Source organism: Rhyacophila brunnea, unplaced genomic scaffold (genome assembly GCF_057557595.1).
Source record: "Rhyacophila brunnea isolate RB1 unplaced genomic scaffold, BYU_Rbru_1.0 scaffold_20, whole genome shotgun sequence".
Classification (NCBI taxonomy): domain Eukaryota; kingdom Metazoa; phylum Arthropoda; class Insecta; order Trichoptera; family Rhyacophilidae; genus Rhyacophila; species Rhyacophila brunnea.
The window spans coordinates 31,733,492-31,756,252 of record NW_028232860.1 but is presented as its reverse complement, the minus strand read 5'-3'; the positions used below and the strand labels follow the sequence as shown (position 1 = coordinate 31,756,252).

The 22,761-nt window shown below is 33.9% G+C and overlaps 1 non-coding gene across 1 annotated transcript; it reads left to right on the top strand.

Annotated features, from left to right (window-relative positions):
* Positions 1 to 22,233: 22,233 nt before the first annotated feature.
* On the top strand, positions 22,234 to 22,426 carry LOC147071522 (U2 spliceosomal RNA). The gene has a single exon (XR_015070857.1). It is a non-coding gene; the product is annotated as a U2 spliceosomal RNA (small nuclear RNA).
* Positions 22,427 to 22,761: the final 335 nt, after the last annotated feature.

The window sequence follows — 22,761 nt, the reverse complement described above, 5'->3', positions numbered from 1 at the left end:
AAAGGATCGACATAATAATAAACAGACATGATACTCTCTATAATATACAAAGTGCGAGTTACACAAGCAAGAAAATTTCGTGTATAAAATATTATTATTTTAAAGAGCTTAGTACATATTACATAATAGTAGATACTTCTTTTTTTCCATATATTTCAAAACACCGCTATTAATGCTAGTATTCAATAGGAAAACCCGAAATACCAGTACCTATTAGTATATTCATTCGGTATTGCAGTCTCTAGTTGACACTAACGAAGTGTCGAAGCTGTAGTTATTCAACCCGTCAGAATATCATCACTTATTTATAGTTGTTTGGTATTTTAATTCTGTTTCCATTTTGATGTCCAAGTACTATGTTTAATTTTGCATGAATACATATTTTATTAGTTAATACAAAACTGTTTTAATTTTAATGGCATTTCTGGTCTCCAAGGGCGTTAAAGGGTAACGGAAGTAAACCATACATCGTATAACTCGTCAAAAAACATTCATATTAAACCTTTTACGTTAATTAAGTACACTTTGTTTCCACTTTCGATACCGGATATATCGGTATTGACCGATTTTTAAAACCGGTATTTCGGTATCGAAAAATACTAGGATACCGGTTTTGAAATACCTATATTGCAATCCATAGTGTAAGTAAGCAATAATAATAATAATAATAATAATAATATAAAGCTCCATGAAGCAAATATAGCAATGTATCATAGAATCTACAATATGTTTACGGCTGTTTCATATTATATATCATTTTTAAATTGTTATACTTATTGGTGGCGCTTTTAGCAGTGGACTGTAATTTGAAGGTGATGTTGGATTACGAATCTAGGGGGAGGGGGCTACACAGAATGCCAGACACTGACCTTTATGTTGAGAGGGCTGGATGCGCGCTGGGGCCGGTTCGGTGTTCACGCACTCACACACTGGTAAACTTTGATGGATGATATATGAGGTTGATGAATGATGATGATAAGCTCAGGATGGATGATATAGACGCGATGTTCACCCAAACCGTAACAGACTTAGTGCAACGAAGGTCAAATAGATGTTTTGTATGAATCACTCTGTAGTTAACACGGCCTCATTCGTAGCGTATCAAATATAATAACTCGATAGCTTTAGCAAGTCTAGCACGCCCTCGGCTGTCTTGGAGTAGCTCAGAGTACATTGAAGTCACTGTTTACCGATGGCCCTGGTCTGGTGACAATAATAAACAAGGATTCGAGGGTGGGTGGGAAGAAAGAATGAGGACCAGCATTTGGCCCAACTACTTATATTATAAATAAACTTGGTTGTAAGCAGTCCATAAATTGAACGCAAAGTCAGTAATCTGAAACAGTCGGTAAAGCAGGTTTATAATAATTCCATATTATAGAAAATTTTCGAAATAATATTTTACTTATCTAGTTAAAAAAACATATTACTGGTAAAGTTTTTTTTTGTAATTTTCTGGAGAACAATAAAATAGGACATTGTTGGCGTTTGGTTCTAATAGCTTCATAATAATTTATAATCTACTTAATTTAATTGTTTACAATTGTATAATGCAAGACAAAGCGCGAAGGAATTAATTTTATGTTTGTTGTCATTGTTTGCCATGATAGCTTTAATTTTTTTAATTCCTGCGCAGGCCGTTAATAACCCAAAAGGGCCCGGCCAACTAAAAACTAATTTAATAAACACATCTCGCAATTTATCAAAACGGCCTCTTGCGTTTTCACATAAAGCCTAATTTAAAATTGTACATAATCACGTTTTTTTAAATTTATTATAACAATAAAATAAAATCGGTGTAAATCATAAAGGTGAACGTACACGTGCGCGCCTTTATTTCAGGCGACTTAGTTAGAGGTCCGTATTCATTTGTCACAGAGATTGTATCAAATTAGTGAGTTCGTTGGTAATAAAAATGCAAATTCCCCCTTCTCGCCGCGCGCCCCTGGGCTTAATCCTGGGGCGTGCGGTCTGCACCGCTGGAGGAGTAGTTACCAATGGACATGGAGCCGCAAAACATTAATAAAATCATTTCAGTTGCAATTTTTTTGCCGTATTGAACAGCCATATTTGAAGTACCCATTGAAATGCAAAAAAAAACATTTAAACAGCACTTTCTATATAGGAAACAATTAATGAATAAAGAATAATTTCTTTGAATGATGGATAGTAATAATATTATATTTTGCATGTAGAGTAACCAGGTTACATAGTTTTTTTAAAACCATGTCAAACTAAATATCAAAAGTTTGTGTCGAAATATTGAAAAGTTTATAGCAGCTCTAGCAGTTTATATAAGCTCAAGGAAAACGGTATTTTTGACACCCCTTTCAAAATTTAAAACTATGAGTGAACTGTTGAATGCAGAATTTTTTGTACTGCTATTAATACCTCGTAAGTCCGACATTATTAAACTTGCTTGTTCAACAAGCTTTAAACAAAACAACATTTTAAACCATATTAAAACCTCGGTTCTCTAGCCAGACTAGTATGCTGTCCATCTATCGACAAATTTTAGAAACTCGTAGGTGTCATGGTTTCTAACATGGAATTAAAACCTCGTATTTCACAACCAGTGTAAGCAGATTCATCGATTAGAGAGGTGTTTAAAATATTGTTTTTATTACGTTTTTTCCTTCACCTCAACATTCTTCTCAAACAGAATTACGAGGTTTTAATAGTAAGGTAACGTATAAACGGTTTCTAAGGGTTTGGCTACTATTGTGTAATATGTTTTTAAATTTGGGGGCCTCACCAATATACTTCTGTTTATTACCCCCAAAATTTACACGTTTACCCTATTTGGGGTAATTTAACCTTATATTTCGATCCCTGTCTTACTGACTATGATCTACCTACGTTATTGGTATAATAATATTTGGTATGTCAATAATTTAAGTATTAAGAGCTAACAACGGTTTATGTGTCTATATTATTATATGAATATGTATTCTAGAAAAAAATCAAGGTCATTAAATATAATATAGAACACTCATATACAGCACAAATAAATTAACATCATGCCTGATTTTATAGGGCACGTTAAATTTCAAATCGAAATTACTCCATAACATGATTTTGTGACTTATCAACTTTTGGCAGTAGCCCCAGTATTATATAATATTATATAATGATACATACAGCACAAATCGAACTTAGGCCTCTTCAATTCCCTTCATCTGTTCTCGATTTAACTTCAATATTCAACAACCAACAGGAAATAGTATACCTATCATCACAATTGAAAATCTTTGAATTGAATACCATACAATATATAACTAAACTATGGCAGCGCATATCATAGAAAATGGGATAATTTAATAATATATTCAGTCGAAAGGTTTCGAACGCCTAGCGCAAATAAAATGTGAATATGCTTACGGTACTTTTTCAGTATTTCTCCTTTTGTGGGAATCGTTATTCATTCGGTGTTACAGTTTCATAAACTCGCTTAGGTACCACCCCACCCCCGCTCGCTCTCACTCCGACGTAAAGAAAAGCTTTTTTAGAAAATTCAATTCGGATCAGATATCGCATTCGCGGTAAATGAAACTAGATCTGGCGATAGACACCCGAGAAGAGTGGCAAAGAAAGTCAAAAATGAAACATTGCATTTTTATGATACGAAAATAAGCCAACGAATTTATGGATTCTTAGAATTGTGGGGACATAGATTTTCTACAAAGTCTTCGTTTAAATAAAAGTAAAAACGAAAAAAATTGAGCATTTTTTTAGTACATATCGAAGAAATCTGTGTGCGAAAAGAATAGGAAGATAAATATTCAAATTTGAAAAAAAATAGTTAAGGGCTCAGTGGGTCTAATCTATACTTATCGACCGCTAAAGTGAGTGATAAATGTTATAAAACTTAGGGTAGGATTGTATCAAAGTAGCATTTATTGTAACAATTACAACCAACTTATTGTAATTGTTACAATCAGTGCTATTACTTTGATACAAATGAGTCTTACTTTAGTTAGCTATGCAAATTTTTCAAATGCCGCGTAAAAATTTTCATTTCAAGCGCTGCTTACTATAGAGTTTTTTTTATGATTTTACCGAGGCTTTAACTGCGACTCGCTGTCATATCGCCTCTTCTCTTCTAGAAGGGGATCCGCCGATCAGGTCCTCACTCCAATTCTGTTAAAGAACTTTACAATTTTGCCAAGCTCTTCCGTCTTACCCACCGCCAGGGCACCTTTCAATTCGTCGACATTCTCAAAGATATCCGCAATTCGCAGCTGTACCTACTCTCTGTCGTTCATAATAGGGCATTTTACAGCTATTATGTACAATGTCCTCCAAAACATCATATTCATCGCAGAGCTGCGAATCGGTTCTTCCCATGAGGGCATCAAATCTTTTACCCATTGTGTGACCTGTTCTTAGCTTCAGTATCAGCTTAAGCTCTACTATGGAGTTTAGTTAGGTACAGTGGAACCCCGATCGATACCGTTCTCGCATAAATCGTTTTCCGTGCGGATCGTTCATTTTTTAAAGTCCCACCAAACACCCATAAGAAAAATGTTAAAAAATAATATCGCATTAACCGTTCCCCGATTTATCGTTTTCCTCGATCCATCGTCTAAATATTATGGTCCCGTCACAAATATTATCCCGATTGACCGTTTTTGTTGAATATTTTTCATTTTGCTTTCGTAGAATTATTTATGATACATACTATTACAGACCTTTCAGTCGCGTCGCTTTATTTGCACAGGTCGGTCGACGCTCAGGCTTGCCTCGTATCTCGTATCACGAATTTTTATAAGTCGCAACTAAAATGTCCCCTATGAAAAAAACTAGAACTCTAGCTGAAAAACTGAAAATAATTCAAGACGTCGAAAAAAATCCAGGAGAAAAACGAGTTAAAAAAAATGTAGGTAGGTACATCCCGCATTTACCGTTTTTTTCTAGGGTCCCTTGAAAATCGTAGAATCGGGGTTTCACTGTACTAGATTAAGGTGAAATTTCCTTTCCGTTGAGTAATTTGTTAACTAAAATTTTCTAAGTGTGAGAAACATGTGTCATACGATAATAAATTATTGTTATACATTGTGAATAGCAAATGATAGAAATAAAAGAAATACTTATATATCGTATTATTTTAATTCGAGATAATTGTTTAATTTAGTAATATTCCAATTCATTGGCTTACAAAACTTTATCGAATTCTTAAACAATATTAACACTTTGCGGCTTCAATTTAAATTTCAATTCACGTAGTTTCGATAGGTACTTTTCAAATTCAATAACGACTTGGAGCAGAGAGTTGCTAATTTTCATTTTTAAATTGCCAATTGTCCGCTTGAATAAATTCGTCTCTATTTACGAAATAAATTCTACTTTAGTCCGTAAATAATCCCGAAACACTGTTGTGTTGATAAAAATCTGCCGGCTCATCGTCAGACGAAGGTGGCAACAATGGAAAAATGCTTTCCCCCGATTTCTGTCTGGACTGAATATTTTTTCGTTGTCCTTTTTTGCAATGGCAACACTCCAACATCGGACCATAGATAAAGAGGTGTTGCGTGCGTTGATGTTTATTTATCGCCATCGGTGACGTGGCAGTTTTTGTTTTAATTTGTTTTCCATGTATATTCATTCCCAGCCAAGAGAGTAAGAGACCCAGTGTTGCCAACCGTACTATAATTATAGTATTTGTACTATAATTTTGGTCCGCGTACTATGTACGATATAAAATAGGTATAGTACGGCCAAAATACTATAATTTTATATAAAAGTACTATAATTCTGCATTTGCCATTTCGCAATCGAGTGGTCTTCGAAAATTTGGAAATCTGCGGCCCGCGACGAAATATTTTTCCTAAAAAAAACAAGCCGACCATGAAAATTTGGGAACCTGCGGCCCGCGAAGAAATATTTTTTCTAAAAAAAACGAGCCGACTATGAAAAATTGGGAAAATTTTCATTTTCAAGAGATGACAACGCGTACTATATTTTATCCCCAAATACTATAATTTTGGAGGCTCTGTACTATAATTCCACTTTCAAAATATGGCAACACTGAAGAGACCGTCCAGTCATCACGTAGAGATGTCGTAACGATAACTGCTTGAGGATTGACAGTTAATAAGTAAGCCACGACGCCCTTGGTGCATCATTTTTTCCATGACGCCATAAAACAAAATTTATTCGAAACACAGAACAGATAATAAATAGAATACCGATAGGAGCAGTTCTTAAGCTGGGCCCGCGAAGTGGTTTCGGTAAGACCGCGAAAAACGTACGCATATTTATACTATTTATATTTTTATAATCGTAGCATGTAACATTTCTTGGGTTTCAAAATGTAAAGATAGATAAAGAGAATTTTGCCCCATTTCCACAGCTGAACACGTATATTGATGAAAATTAACGTGAAGCCGATGGCGATATCCTTGAGGCGACGAAACAGTGTGTATTCATTCTTAGCGAAGAAATTTCTTACTATTTTCCTGACCTACGAGAATTTGGAAAACTACCATCGTTTTATCAATAATTCATTTGTGATCTGCCTTCGGAGGATAATTTAATTGAATAACAGTTTATTGATTTGATAAATGATGGGAGTGCAAAACATGTCTTCCGTGAAACGTGTTGTAGTGATTTTTGGATTGAAATGTCACAGTCCTATCCTGATGTTGCAAATATGGCTCTAAGAGTGCTGATTCCATTCGCAACCACCTATGAGTGTGAGACGGGTTTTTCTACACTACTTATATTATCAAGACAAAATCTCGAAATAGATTATACCTACGCGACAAATGGTATGAGAGTTGCACCGGCCAAGACAAAGCCAAACATAGAAGAACTGTTTCAGGCAAAGCAGATGCACCCATCCCATTAAAATTGTTATTTAAATTTAATGACTGCATACGATGTAATATTTTCTGAATATATTATAATTGTTTGTAAAAAAATGTTTTATTCACAACAACCTATAAGCAGTGCCCCGCTTAAGGTATGTGGAACCCTTGTGCAAAGTATTTGGCGGCCCCAATTTCTTTAAAATAATATAGATTTTCTTTTTTTATTAAAGGGGTCCGCGAGCCATCGAAAATTTTTTAAAGGGACCGCCACGCAGGAAGTTTGAAAAAGTTTGAGAACCGCTGCAATAGGCTATATTCGATACGCTACATTTTGGTGCAGGGTTTTGAATGTGTGAGTGTCCTTCAAAAGTGAAGCACGCATTATGCACGTGCAATAGTATGTGTAATACACCAATATTAAATGAGCGTCAATGCATAAACTGAGAAAAGTTGTCATCATTCGACGTATGACGTATTCTTGATACGTGTTTAAGTTTATCCCGGATTATTCCATACTCGAGATCGGTTACCTGCTACTCCTTATCCGTTAGGTATTTCAGTTCCCATTATTTCTGAGTTCCCTGATTCGAAAGTAACAGGAGATCGTAAATGGGTATATAATATTTATACCTAAGTATATAAAATTTAAACATTATACCTTTTCAAATCTTTCAAGTGTATTCCAGTTCATCAGGGTTATTTTAACATATCACATAACTCCAAAACCAAAAAAAAAGTGAAAATTAATATGATATTATGTCATATATATATATTTTTCGACCATGTCCGAACCTAATAAGATTATATGGGCCTCCACAGAGTGGAGGTTTGTATTAACAGATTTAGTTTTTTATAGGAAATTATTGATGTCAGCCACTTGCTCAACCTATTAGGTCCATACTCAAACACAAATTGAAAAACAATATATTTATTTGCCAGACCCAGGATTCGAACCTGGGACCCACCACGCTCTAGACCGACGCTTAAGCCACGCAGCCATCGTGGGTGTTAATTATCCTGGGAAATAAATTGTCAAGTGTGATTTTTTAAGACGACCGCATTAACCGCAAGCTGTCAAATGCCGTTGAGTAACACAGTTAACACGTCTTACTTAATTCCATTAAAAATCTAATTGGAGATGTATTTGGAATCAGATAAGACGTGTTAACTGTGCTAACAATTGTATTATTGTAGATTGCTCCGAGTGATATCCATGTTATTTTGGAGCAATAAAAATGACAGAAACGTGTTACCGTGTTAAACATTTTTAAATAGCCCTGCAGGGAACACTGGTACCTGTAGGTAATAAATATTTTCTAGTATACATCTATCTATACTATTATAGAGGTTCTTGTAAAATATTTAAAAGGTTTATTGAAAAAATAGCTTTGGGCAAACATTATAACCCTAGAAAATGAAATATCCTCTCATACAAAGCGTACGTCACGGTCGTGGTTGTCGGTTATGTTTTATGACGTTTGAACAGGGCCCCGTTAGATTTTTTCCATGTAATATAATGCGGGGCCGGGTCACCGGTAAGGCCATTTGTCACAAAGATTCAATATATCCCGGGGCAATATTTCAATCAGGGCCAGTCCGGCACTATTCATCAGCGCGACGTTTAAAATTCGTTACCAAATTCACTGCATTCCACCCTGGTCGTAAATTAAATTGCGATTCGATGATAAATAGGGTTGGCAAAACTATTATCGGATAAACCTGCTTGGACCGGTATTCGTCGTCAGGTATACTGGAATTATTCTGCAGTGGCACCACGAGTACGGCGAAGCGATTGGAAGTTGTATTTGTATTGTTTGCTAACATTGAAACACGTATTGGCATCATCATCATCAGCTTGAATCTATCCACTGCTGGATGATGGTCTCTTCAAGTTGCTTCCACTTCTTTCGGTCCTGCGCGTTACGTTGCGACGTACAACCAGCGGCCTCTAGGTCTACCTTGCGGACGTTTTGTACTTCTTGGATACAACTGGATGACTAAATTTGTCCAACGATTGTCTCTTCTTCAAGCTATGTGTCCAGCCCATCTCCATTTGAGCCTTTTAATGAACTCTTATCACATCGGAAACGCTTGTCTGCTTCCTTATCCACTCATTCCACTTTTTGTCCTTTCGCGTTATGCCCAGCATGCACCTCTCCATACCACGTTGTGCTACACTAAGTTTCTGGATCTACAATTATTGTATACTAATACAATTATTTCGAATCGATCTTGCCGTACCTATGGTGCCGCCATAGAATAATTCTAGTATAGCTACGTATACCTATTATATAAAAAAAGATTAAGAGATTAAGATTAAAGAGAAAGCAGTTTAAAAAATTATACTTAAATATGACTATTTACCTCATACATTTAATGTCATTGTTTTTAAAAAAGTTGACTAATTGGGACTAGAGCTCACATCTTTCATTTTACTCATAAATTAATTCTAACAACTACGTTATCTGAGGTGTTAAAAATTCTAGCAATGAAAAGGCAATACATTTTGTAAATAGTTATTTAAAAAAATAAATAAATTACCATGTTCAATCCTAAGTGGATCCTAAATCCTCCACAGAGTGAGGGTTATATTAACCTTTTTTTTACGAAAAATAGTTGTTAGCCATTCACCCGAACCCTTGGGTCCTTGCAATGGATCAAACACACATTGAAAAACAATATGATTTTTTTGACCAGCCACGTGTTCGAACCCATGGCTTCGTATTTACACAAAGACGGCCACTCTGTGAGCTAGGCTAACGCGGTGCATAAATGGATTTACGTTAATATTGAGAATGGTTGTAAATCTTCAAGTGATAGCTGATGTATCATAGATAGATAGTTTGTAAACTCACCGGGATCGAACCTGGAGCCCTCAGATGAAAGACCAGCGCTTTACGCAGTGGACTACAATGGTCGCCACTCGCCAACGATTAGAGAATTATTGATATCAGTTGGATTTTTTTCGCTTATGGAATTTTTAGAAATTCTAAATGGATGCCTTTGCTATTTTTATATGGAATTTTTGCCGATAGTCAGAATATTTTTTACGAAACGAGTTAGCGGAAGTAAGTTAGTGATGACCCTGATTCGTATGACGTCCTATCGATGCATAGTGGTGAGGTCGTTGATAAGTCGTCGCTATAGGATTTGTTTCCCGAATAGACCAAATGTCAATTTTACAGGAGACGAAAAACAAATTTCATTGTCGTATATTTTAATATCAGTAGATGTATCAATCATTCTTTTTACACTGTATGATTGCAACATTATCTAAGAATAGATTCCAAGAATAATATACTGGTATAAATCATTAAATGCACAGAAAATGCGTTTTATTTCCAAGTACTCACTGTGGATATTCGGGAAATTTTTAGCGCTCTCTCAGAATAATGGATATTCGGGACAAAACATGGACGTTCGGGATTTAAGACCGTAGCGTATTGCTGCACGGCCCACAGATTACTGAGTGGTCAAAAAGTACGCGCCTCAAATGTTATATTTATTTACACGATAATTGTTAATAATTACCTCTACTATTTAAATACTTAATGAGCGTAATTACCCAAGTTCGTATGTAATAATAACATGCAGCAATCGCTTTTTCGATTTTTTTCGGATTAAGTAATAAAATAGTTTTTAAGTAAGTAACTATTTTTTTATTGAACGAATAATTCAAAAGATTTAAGAATGTATCATTCTAACAATTGAACATACTTACATATTTTTTTTAAATCACTTCTGAGAAAATATATTATATAAGGTATCTACTACTTCAATTACTAACCGACGTCACGGTCATTTCTCCAATATTTTATTGGATATAATAGCAGATAATATTAGATAATTTTATTGGGGACAATACGTATATACTTACTCGTACTTGCTAACAATTTTATATTAATACTTTTTCCAAAAAAAAAAAAATCTATTTATATATATCTGTATATTATTATATCTATATATTTCTATAAATGACAATTAAACTTATTACAAACCATCAAATAAATATTGTATATTTACTATTGTAAGGAATAACAACACAAAATAATAGCATGTATAAATTAATTACCATTGGCTGCTAATATTAGGTAGGTACCAATATCCTAAGTATATAATATCCACCAAATAAATAGTTACTAACATACATATCAAATTAAATTAACTATCAGCGCATTCAAAAATAAATAATAGCATCGCCTTTATTTTCATAGAAATACCTAGATTAAAAGTAAAATAAAGACAAACAATGTTTGATTAATAATAATTTGAAATAATAATTATTTTTTACGTCATAGTAGTTGCCAGGTCATACTGTAGAATTCATATAACCGTTGGGATTTTGTGTCATTTATCAAAACAAAATGCAGTTATTTAGGTTAAAATACTCACTTCCACAACTCTACTGTAAGTTCAGGGTGAACTAGAGATGTATAAGCTATGAATGATCTCTTCAAATTTGATGAATTCACTATTAAAACAATAGTAACGTTAAAAACAATATCAATAAGACGAAATTTGAAAGAAGTCTCCGGACGCTCGAAAAATATGAAAGTGGGCGTGATTGTTTTAGAGCTAGACAGCGTGAATGTGGGAGCGAGATGCACGGCGTGAGCGCGGTTTGATTGGCTAAAGTCATATTCGGGAAATAAACACTCAGCCAGAGATATATTTCGACCGAAATTAACTTGGATATTCAGGTACGAATAGTTGGACATTCGGGAGAACACCACGGAGTAATTGTAACTTAACATGGCGTATTCGGGTTTTTTTAAAAAATATCTCTGTTCCTAGATAAAAATATATTGTTTTTATAAATGATTTCGGTAGAGTTCGATAAAAGAAATTGAACTGCATTAAAATGTCGATTTCGACAAAAATGGATATTCGGGAAACAAATCCTATAGCGACGAAGTGGCAACCCTGCCCAGAGGATAGAAAAGGATGCCTTTAGCCTTTATGGCAATGAATAGAGTCGCGACGGCAATATCTACAAGTCGAGTAATAAATTGACGAAAAACAAAAGCTAATACGGGATAAAAAATGTTCAACCCTTGGGCAAAAGGTAAAAAGGGAAATTAATAATGCCAGGATTTGCTTGCGAGAAGATTTCTGAGTATTTTTTAAATCTATGCTTTAACAGAAAATATGTAAGGTTTAAGTCAATACTATCATTAAAATCAATCTTATATTATAAAAATAAAACAAAATGATCGATTTGATGCCTTGGGGGATTCGGTCATGATCGCAAAAGCTGAAATCCCGACGGGCGGAATGCCGAAGCCAAAATCCCGTATGACCAACTTCCTGCAGGTGAAAATGGCGGAGAGAGATAATAAGTCGTCCCTGAGACACTGTTGCTGGCAGGGCGAAAGTTTTATTGATTAAAGGTATCTTTCTTCTTAATACTCCGTTTACACGTGCATGTATTTATCGCGTCTATAAGTAGAAAATACATGTGTAAACACGTATTATCGTTGTATCGTTATTAAGTTACAAGATTGCATGTAAGTATTAAAAAAGTTCAGAAGCTTCTGAATTTTCACGCAATTTATTGGTACTTCCATGGCGGTGCGCATTCACAGTAGAACGATAGTGGCGAATCTGCCAAAAGTAATACGAACTACACCTCACAGAATATTTTAATTTAATTTTAACGTCTACTGATTACCTACGAACTTGTCCGAGCCTGTTTGTTTCTGTCACGTAGCACCAACACCAACTCGACAACATCGCGTCTCACGTATAGCGCTACTGTTGTCTCACGTATAGCACTATCGTTCTACTGCGCAGGCGCAAATCGAAAAAATCCGACTGTCGCATGAAAATTCAGAAGCTTCCCAACTCTTTTGATTATGCATGCAAGCTTGCAACTGCAGGATAATACATATTTACCCATACATTTTTTTTTGTTATGGCCGCGATAATATTTACTGTCAATAGTAAATCCATACAGTGTAAATGGGGTGTAACGCTTGAAGAATGAGATTGGAGAGACAGTCAGTACTTTTACGTGTAAACAGTTATTGTCGCGATAGTTTAAAATACACACTACCTGTGCAAGTAGGTACTTACATTATTAATGCATAATATGTATGACGCTAAATGCAAAATAACCAACACAATATTATAAGTTCGTCAGATAACCAACGTATGTCACTACATTCGCTTTAAGGCAGGTAATATGGATATTCACTAGTGACTAGGTGGAGGCTATTAATTTAAGTATCTTTTTTGATTATATTCGTATATTAGCCTGCCTCCACCCTTCGCTACTGCTATACGCCCCTCTGCTGGTTTACCACAACTAGCAACTGTCTTTTCGCGTTATGCCCAGCATGCACCTCTCCATACCATGTTGTGCTACACTAAGTTTCTGGATATACAATTATTGTATATTAATATAATTATTGAGAATCGATCTAACCGTACACATGGTGCTGCCATATAATGATTCTAGTATAGGTGGTTAACCTGTTGAGCCAATGTTCTGAATTCAAACACGCAACGATACAACTTATTTTATTTTCTTCTCTTGGTATCGTTTTGCATTGAAAGTAGGTGACCAAAATGCAAAAAGTCGTATCAGATCACTTGGAGCCAACCACTCACTAACAACTTGGAGATTGAGACACTTATGGAGGCAGGGTTTTTGTATATTTTATGATAGTTATAACTTCTCTTGGGTTTTTGGTCAGCTTAAAGCCTTTTCGTTGGTGACGTGCTCAGCCCAGGATATTTATTATCATACATACTATATAAAATAATGCGATTTTGATTCAAGCTCAGGTTCATACGGGTTTTACCAGAACTCGTTTGCTTGTATTAAGATAAACACCAACTTATGCTATCCGCTATATTACGACGGCTAGGTATTGCCACAGATAACAGGAATATGCAGGTTTGCTGTTTAAAGCAGATACGACTTGGACATAAGGATATCCGTTGGGGTGATGTGTGGGCATCGAACTGTTATAGATTATCCCAAGTCTCAGAGTTGGTTATACCTACCGAACTTTGCAAGTTTATAAGGGCTAATAAACAATATCCATGTAATAATATGATGCAGTAGGTAACTACAAAATATTCACACTTGATAAACACAAATGTAGGGTAGAGACGGTCATTGGACATTGGAGCTACGCGGGATCTCACGCACAAGACGTCAACAAACTAATTAAAATGTTATCACTAAAAATGTATTAAAAGGGATACGCACCTCGCACCCATGTCTATTATTTTTAAATCATTGTAACGCGTATATCTTATCCGCTGTATATGTATGTACTCGCGTTTCCGTTGAATAAACTTTAATGTTTTACTTTCATGAAAGCTTATTGTTTACCGATCATCTTCTCGCCATCTAGTCTAAATACATCCTTCAAAGTAAATCACCTTCAAGATGACGGCCTTTAAACGGAACAGCTGTGAATACTACTCAGGAGTTGTACAGAAGCTCAGTCTTTGGTAAGGAGACGAAGGAAGGATAACACCATCAAACCACATCAGGTTCCCGTCAAGACAAGCTACCTGTTTCCTTTGCCTTGCTCCCTGAGGGACATAACAGAATCTTCGACAGCATCGGTCCATTGGTGGAGGGACGCACGGAGTATGAGAGATATACTCGATCACAATTATTATCTGTGCTTGTACGTAGACAGGCATGCATGCCCCACCTAATATCAAACCAAACTGTCCCAGCATTGAACATACAAATTGAAAGTTGCTAGTTGTGGTAAACCAGCAGAGGGGCGTATAGCAGTAGCGAAGGGTGGAGGCAGGCTGTTAAGATCCGACATAAATAGTGCACATTAAACTTTGTTAGGGATACGTATTTGTTTTTATTGAACTAAAAATACAATTTAAAGGTAGTGTTGGTTAGTTTTTAAAAATCAATTACACCCCGCCTAACACCAAACCATAATAATACTTTTGGTATACTTTGGGCGATACGACAAAATTGTGCACACTTATTGGTTTTCGTTGTATTAAGAATACATATTATTGGTTAATTTTTTTAAAATTCATTAAGCCCTGCCTAAACTAAACTATAATATATACATAATATTATTATATCAGCTATAAAATATCCAAAATTATGTATGATTGAATTGCATAATTTTAGATGTTTTGTAGATAAACGAGTATTTTTTGACTATTGTCTATTATGGGGTGGTTTTCGCAGGGTTTAGTTGAATTTTGAAAACTAACCAACACCATATCTAAATTGTAGCCTTATATGTCTGTATATGTGTATGTATATGTCTATTGACTAACAAAGTTTAATGTGCACTATTTATGGCGGATCTTAACAGCCTACCTCCACGCTTCGCCACTGGTAGACAGGCATGCATGACTCCACCTAATGTCAAACTAAACTGTCCCAGCATTGAACATAAAAATTGAAAGTTGCTAGTTGTGGTAAATCAGCGGAGGGGCGTATAGTATAGGAATGAAGAACAATGAAAAATATCCGAAAAAGTAGATGCAAGGCGTAAAAAGGCGTGATGGTTAAAGTGGATGAAGGAAAGGGGGAGTGGGCGAAGAGTGACATCGGCCATCTGTTATCGCAGTCCGAACTAGTTTGGGACAGCTGATTTATTAGTATGGAGAAACAACTGAACGCAGAAAAACCCAAATAATACGACGACTGTTTCAAATAGGTCAATGCGATATGTCACGAAACAATTTTGTAACCGGCCTCTGTTTTCCGCGACAATTTTTTTCCAATTCAATTTTAAACATTTTGCGTTTTTCGGGGGTTTATTTATTTACTCTATGGGGTAAATTTAATATTCGTTTTCACACTCATACAGCCAAAACCGGATTTACGTTTGAAGGGTTTCATGGGGGTATTCAAAAAAACTTATTGTGACCAAATTTGAAAAATGATCTTTTCCTTTGGTAATTTGTTAGTAAAAAATAATCTCGTAGCCCCTTGGCGAAGGGTGACTTTTAGAAAGAGGTAGGCTTTGGAGATCAAAGAAAAATAGCACATTTATCAGGGATGCTTACGGAAAATAAGACGATAATACTATATTAATGTCAATGTCACACTAAATCGATGAAATTTCAATAGCTTACTGACGATATACAATTGAGTGATGAATATAAAGTATGTATTAGGCAATGACATTATTAATGGACGACTCACTCAATACAGTAGTTAGCAAATAAATTCACGCATAGCGACATTCGCACATGTATAGGTAGACGTCACGCAATTTCCATTATGCGACATCACGCATCGGGAATTTATAGCAATATCACCTTTATTGTAATGGCGTTAGAACAGTGTTTCTAGTGACAATCATCATTTTATCGAACCCGTTCGAACCGAACCATTCGGCAGACCCGACACAAAGCATCGGGAATTTATAGCAATATCACCTTTATTGTAATGGCGTTAGAACAGATTATGCCATTCGGCAGACCCGACAAAAAAGTGAGTGTCATTTTTCTTTCCAGATGCGTCGTCCATATTAATGTCATTGGTATTAGGTAATTAGGTATCGACAGCTCAAAATGACAAACAACTAAACAAAAAAATTATATGTATATATATATTAGTATATGACTGAATTAACTGATAAATAATAATCACGAATTAAAATTATAATTTATTTTTAAAAATATTCTATCTTTATATGACGTGATAAAACATATAGATTTTTTTTTAATTATCGCATTATTAATTATTATTTGAATAAAGCGGCAGTCATCGACACTACATATATACGGAAACAGGCTTTGCCTTATAACCTTTTAGATTCGTATGAACAAAACCAGACTATCCGATGCTATGTGACACGCAGTTCATACAAAAAGCACGCCAAAATATCTCGAGTGAATCGATATTTCAATACTCGCTAGAGGCGCTGCTTCGTCACTTATTTTTTATTTATTCTAAATGCTGACGATAGATGGCTCTCATTTATAATTTAAAAATATTAATTACCTAATTATTCTGATGATAATATATTCAATTATTGGTTCCCATACATTCTTTTAAATTTATTTAAATTTATTTACTTTCTATCTATTTTTAGGTAGGTTTCAAATATTCGTCTTCTATGGAGCCTTCGCCACTGTCGTAACCGTTCAAAAGTTTGTGAAATGTATTACGAATTGTGCTTCCATCTTATTTCTGACGTATTCATGACACTGCCTTGAATCATTGTTTTTAAAATTATACAAACTCATGCGTTAACTCAACATCGAAACGAAATCCTCAAGATGGCTTTTTCTTATGTTTAAAATAATATTATTTATATTTCACCCAAATAATTTGCGAATATCATTGTTGCAGAGCTTCTAATAACAACGTTTCTATTCGAAATTTATCACATACCTTTTTACGTTCATCTTCTTCACCAAGGAATCGTGTTCCTTTTTTTTTTTAAATTGGCGTTATTTTTATTATCACCGAAATATAACTCTACATACTGCCCTTACATTTATTTTTGTCATCATAGAGTAAAGGTGGGGTGTTATAGTAGGATAAGTTGGTAGGTACTAATTAAAACTTTTATTGTGTGGATAAATACTCGCAAATAATAAAAACACAGAACTATTTTTGATTTAAATGATGGAATCAAAAGGAACAATTGAAAAAGTGATTCATTTGTTTCAGAGCAAATGAAAATAACAAAAAGTAAAAGCATGACTCATTTGTTTTAAATAAAAAAATGAAAATGCAATAAACTGCATTACAGCTCGGGCTTCCGTTTATTATTTTTTTCACCAATTGATGTCACTCATGTCACACACGTTGGGCAATTTGTTACCTAGTCGATATTATGTACAAACATATTAATATATTCTTGATAGATTTACACAATTTAAATTAAAAAATATAAATCAAATAAAAATATTTAGCGGGCCCAGAAAATCTTTGAAGGGAGTTCCATTCATTCATTCAGTATTAAAATACATAACGACATCTAACTATTTTTTTATCAATTCTTTTATTTATAAACTCATAAACCCATACAAATACTAAATCATAATAATATACCACTATGCGACTACTATATTTATTTTACTACGTTTTTATTAGCTCGTATTTTTGTTTGTCCAGTACAAATCTTGCAATCGATTTTAAACTAACTTCCCGACTAGCTAGACAATTGAAACTTTTAGAATATATCAGAACACGATGCCAATGGATTCTTTTAATACCTTTAGCCATTTTTAAGCAGAATTGAATTCATTTCCAGTTAATTCTGTTTTGTATGGAAAGTTATTTCAGAAAAATCCGTAAAAAGTAAAAGACTATTATTGTTGCTAAGGTGGTGGTCCAAGCAACTAAATTATTAATATATACGTGCGTTACTATGGAAATCAAAATGAAATGTCAAAATGACATTTCAGTATTCTATATTAATTGTTTGTTTGTTTTTTATTTACTTCATATCAAAGTACAAGTTTGAGCATATTGAGCATAATAATTCAACAGAAAATTTAAAAACGCTGTATATAAAAAGTTATTTTTATCTTGCAATTATTTTAGTTATTATTTTGATCAAACCCTATATTTTTGATGTATAAGTTCATGAGTAATTTGAATGAAAATATGACATACCATTAATCTAAATCATTGATATATAGGCACATAATATAGTTTTTACACAATGGTCTATTGTAAATAATTTTAGGATATTTCGTGAGATAGGTATTTATTGCTTGAATGATGTCAATTTATTTATTCGTAATTCATAATTGAAAATAATTAAAAACACAGTTCATAAAAGAATTTCCTATACTTACATGTTTCAGTCAAAGCATCACCGTCAACCCAAGGCGATGTTTTACTTCCGATTTGAAATAATGCATTCACAAAAATAGTTGTTTATAGTTTATCCAAATATGATGAAAATAGTGGTGTGCTAACTGTTTGCGCCAATCATGGTAGCGAAAGTCCCATCCTACCTATCAATATCATTTAGGTATGTCATCCAGGCACGCAAGTTACCTTTCAACCAACAAAAAGTCAATAGCACAGTGAATCTATCATAGAAAAATATATATGAGTGACAACTTGACGGCCAGCCGCGCCTAGCAATTATTTAACTCAATATTCTCATTAACCGCTAGATACAGTGACGTCCCGTGGGGGTAGGCAGATTTAGCGTCGCTTGGGGGCGGCAATTCCTCGAAGAGCGGCAAATCGAGAAGAATCATTAGGTATATGTAGAAATAGGTAGGTACCTAAACTTAGTAATAACAGAAAAATGTTTCCATTAAAAAAATCAGCTCACTGGTTAGAAACAAAATATATTAATTAACATAAAAGATTTAACAGAACCGTATTTTTGTCTAGTTCGCGATGTCTAGTTTACTTAAATTGTCCTTAGACGTCAAGTCTTTGATTACCAGTAATGACAAGACGTGCAGATTTGCAAATTATATTTGAATTATTACTTACCTACTCGCAATATTGTATATTGAAGTAGAGATGGCATTTAAATTAAGTTTAGTGGTGTAGATTTTGTTAGTAATGTATCCATACAACACATTTCTTTGAATATTTTAGTCATGAAAGGATGATAAAAAATACTGTATATAAAAATAGTGCTGCATTTTGGCGCTGCCTAGGGGCGGCATTTTGTCTAGGGACGTCACTGGCTAGATAAAAAAAGTACAGGATGATTCGCCTCGAAATTGATACACCTAATATAATCCAACCACGTATGTGCAATTGTGTGTGAGTGAGTGACCCGGTATTCACCAGAATACTCCAAGAGCCAGCAGTCCGGACCACATCAGGTTCCTTTAAAAGAGCCTGGACTAAATTACCTGCTTCAACCGTCCTCCACCAACATCCAAATCATCACAATACAGTCCACTAAATATTATTACCACTAACTTTTTTATTTGATTAAACGTTTTGAGTAATATGTTCCATTCTTTTAAAAGTATGTACATTCGGAAATAACATTAAATTTAACATAATCAAAGTATTGATAATAGATAAAAGATATTATTTAAATTGTCGTGTAATTTGTTCGAAATGTAGAGAAAAATCTAAAGATTTCAAATAAATTAAGTAGAAAAAAATCGGTGTGTGTACTTATGTATGCGGGTTAGAAGTTATACTTCTTTGGCGTAACAAAACTTGTGATAAACTATATTTTTTGACTAGCTCTTAATTATCTTGTTAAATTACACACTCAAGAAAAGGGACCGCTTATTGGAACGCCGTTGGTTTATTTCTATACATTTTAACTTATATCACTAAATTATATAATGGTTTCTCGTTGTTTTTATTTTTAAAGTATCAACTGTCACTGTGGCGTTTAATCGTTTGTTTACGTAAGGAATTGCAAATGGCCGACAATAATAAATTCGCTGCCTAGGCAACGGAACAATTCTAAACTGTAATATTATACTGTATAATCGTCACGATTGGAGTATCATACGGTGGCGTAAAGGTAGTGCGTTCGGCTGATAACCGAACAATCGGTGGTTCGAATCCAATCGAGTGCGTTTTTTTTCGTGTGAAAAAATAAATTATGTGTTACATGATGGTTACATGTCATGCGCCAAAAGAAGTATAACTTCAAAAACTACTAAATGCACACTAAAATAAAACTTTGCCCATGTATCACATGTTCGCCATCTCTGATATAAACTATGACTGTAAAAATCTGTACTATGTCATATATATTTATATACCAATCAATTAGTTCTCTTCAAGACGCAGTCTCTGCCATTATTGTACCTATATATATATATATATATATATATATATATATATATATATATATATAGTATCCCAAATATATATACATAGTTGTAAGTACCTAGTAGTTATGAATACTTTTCATGTTATAGCACCGAGAAAAGCTCACCAAAGTGGAGCTCTAGTACATCGTATAAAAACATTGCAAAAGTAACTTTTCATAGCTGGCATGTTAGCGCTCACTTCCTTTCACTGTATGATTCTTGCTGCATTTCAATATGATTCATAAAATATTCTTAGTATTTAATAATTTAAAATGTTTTTTTGACAATTACTAATAAACTATAAGCTTTTAAATTAATTAAATATTAAATAATTATAAATGTATTTTTTTAATGCATTATGAATGGATTCGAATGCATACGCGAGTAACATTTTACGTGGATCCATCTCTGTTCGCGATTGGTACTTGGGAAATATTTCGAACGGTGAGCTTTCTAAGGAGCTTATTATGATTTCCTGCAGGAATGCTGACGACATTTGTAGCATCGCAGAGGTGACCTCTATGCTTATATGGTAATATAGCACTTGCTTGGTAAGTTGTCGTAGAAGTAGTCTAACCAACGATAGTTGCAGATTTAGTACATTATAACAGTATAAATAATATATACCTATATAAACATAATATTATTATGTAAATTGATAAGATTTGATGATGACATAAAATAAAAAGAAACCAGAAGAAAGGTAGAAAACGTGGTTATAGTTATAAAAGGATTAGTCAACATTTTTTTTATAATATTATAGATATATCTACCCATGCTATTATTGAAACTGAAATTACTAGTGTAAGAAACAGAGAGAACATGAAAAGTGAATAACAAAGAAAATAGAAGAGAAAACATACAATATAAAATAATAATAATAAAAAGGATTTCAAGTTATACACATTTATATTTTTATAAAAATCGATGTTTTTTAAAATAAATATAAAAAATAATAAAACTATGAATTAGTCAAAAATCTGTAAGTACGAGAAAAAATAGAAAACTTAATAAACGAAAATTTTATTAATAAATATGACCATAAAATATAATGTAATATTAAGATGTGGTCCTGTGTAAAATTCACATTTTATAACTTTTTTTTTCAATTGTTAATGTGTCAAAGTTATATGTTTAACTTTGACTTGAAAAAAAATATTTTTCTTTTTAATGTTTTCATATACTTATGTATTAATTAATAAATACGGTTTAAATTAAAAATTATCAACAAAATGTCGCAAATTGCAAGCTTCGTATTTTTCCGCTAGGTGCCTCTGCTGGTATGCCTCTCCCCCTTGATAAAGAAATAAATAAAAAAATATTAATTAATTCTCTACATAATAATCTCATCTTCTGAGGATCGTGACCACATTTAAATTTCGCCATCCTTTGGGCGACCAAGACTTTCCATCCTTCTCGATCTTCCAATATATACAATATATCTATGTATAATAAAAATATGTAACTGTTTGTTTGAAATAGAATAAATTCGTTTACATATATAATTAAAATAAATATTTTATATGAAAATAATAGGTTATTTATTATAATTTTATTTTTAAAAATTATCATGACATTGAGTTAGTTTATTTTGTCACCGAGCCAATAGATGGTGTTAACAACACATTTTATTTTAACCGTACGCAAAATGTTGACGCTAGGCAATAGAATTACCTGAAATATTAATTCAGGTATCGCTTCTCGGCCTCAAGGCTAAGATCAAAGTGTAGTATCTGTTCTTATCAGCTTAATATCTGATAGTTCCCGCATTGCGGGACCAGTATATTAAACTGATTTTTGGAATGTGACGGGAAGTTCGGGGCTTGCTCCACTCCTGTCGCGGGTTGGCCCGGCATTGCAGTGCCGCCGGGGTCGGCCCATCTATCAACCAATGTTACTTCGCCTTTAGTGTCATGCATGGCAGTGCTACAAACCGTACTATAATAATTAAAGTACAACCAGTGTTGCCGTCTTTGTGTATGCTTGTTCAATACAAAGGCGTAAAAATTATAGTATCACTGAAAAATGTAGTACAGAAACATTTTTCGTCTCGAATCCTTTAAAATTAGTATTTTGGTATATTTGGCGTAAAATTACAGTATTGTACTATAATTATAGTACGGTTGGCATCACTGACTGTACAACGCAATTATGAAGAAAAAAATCCTGTACATTATTAGTTTTATCAGGAATACTATGTTTTTTACCCTTTGTAGGTACC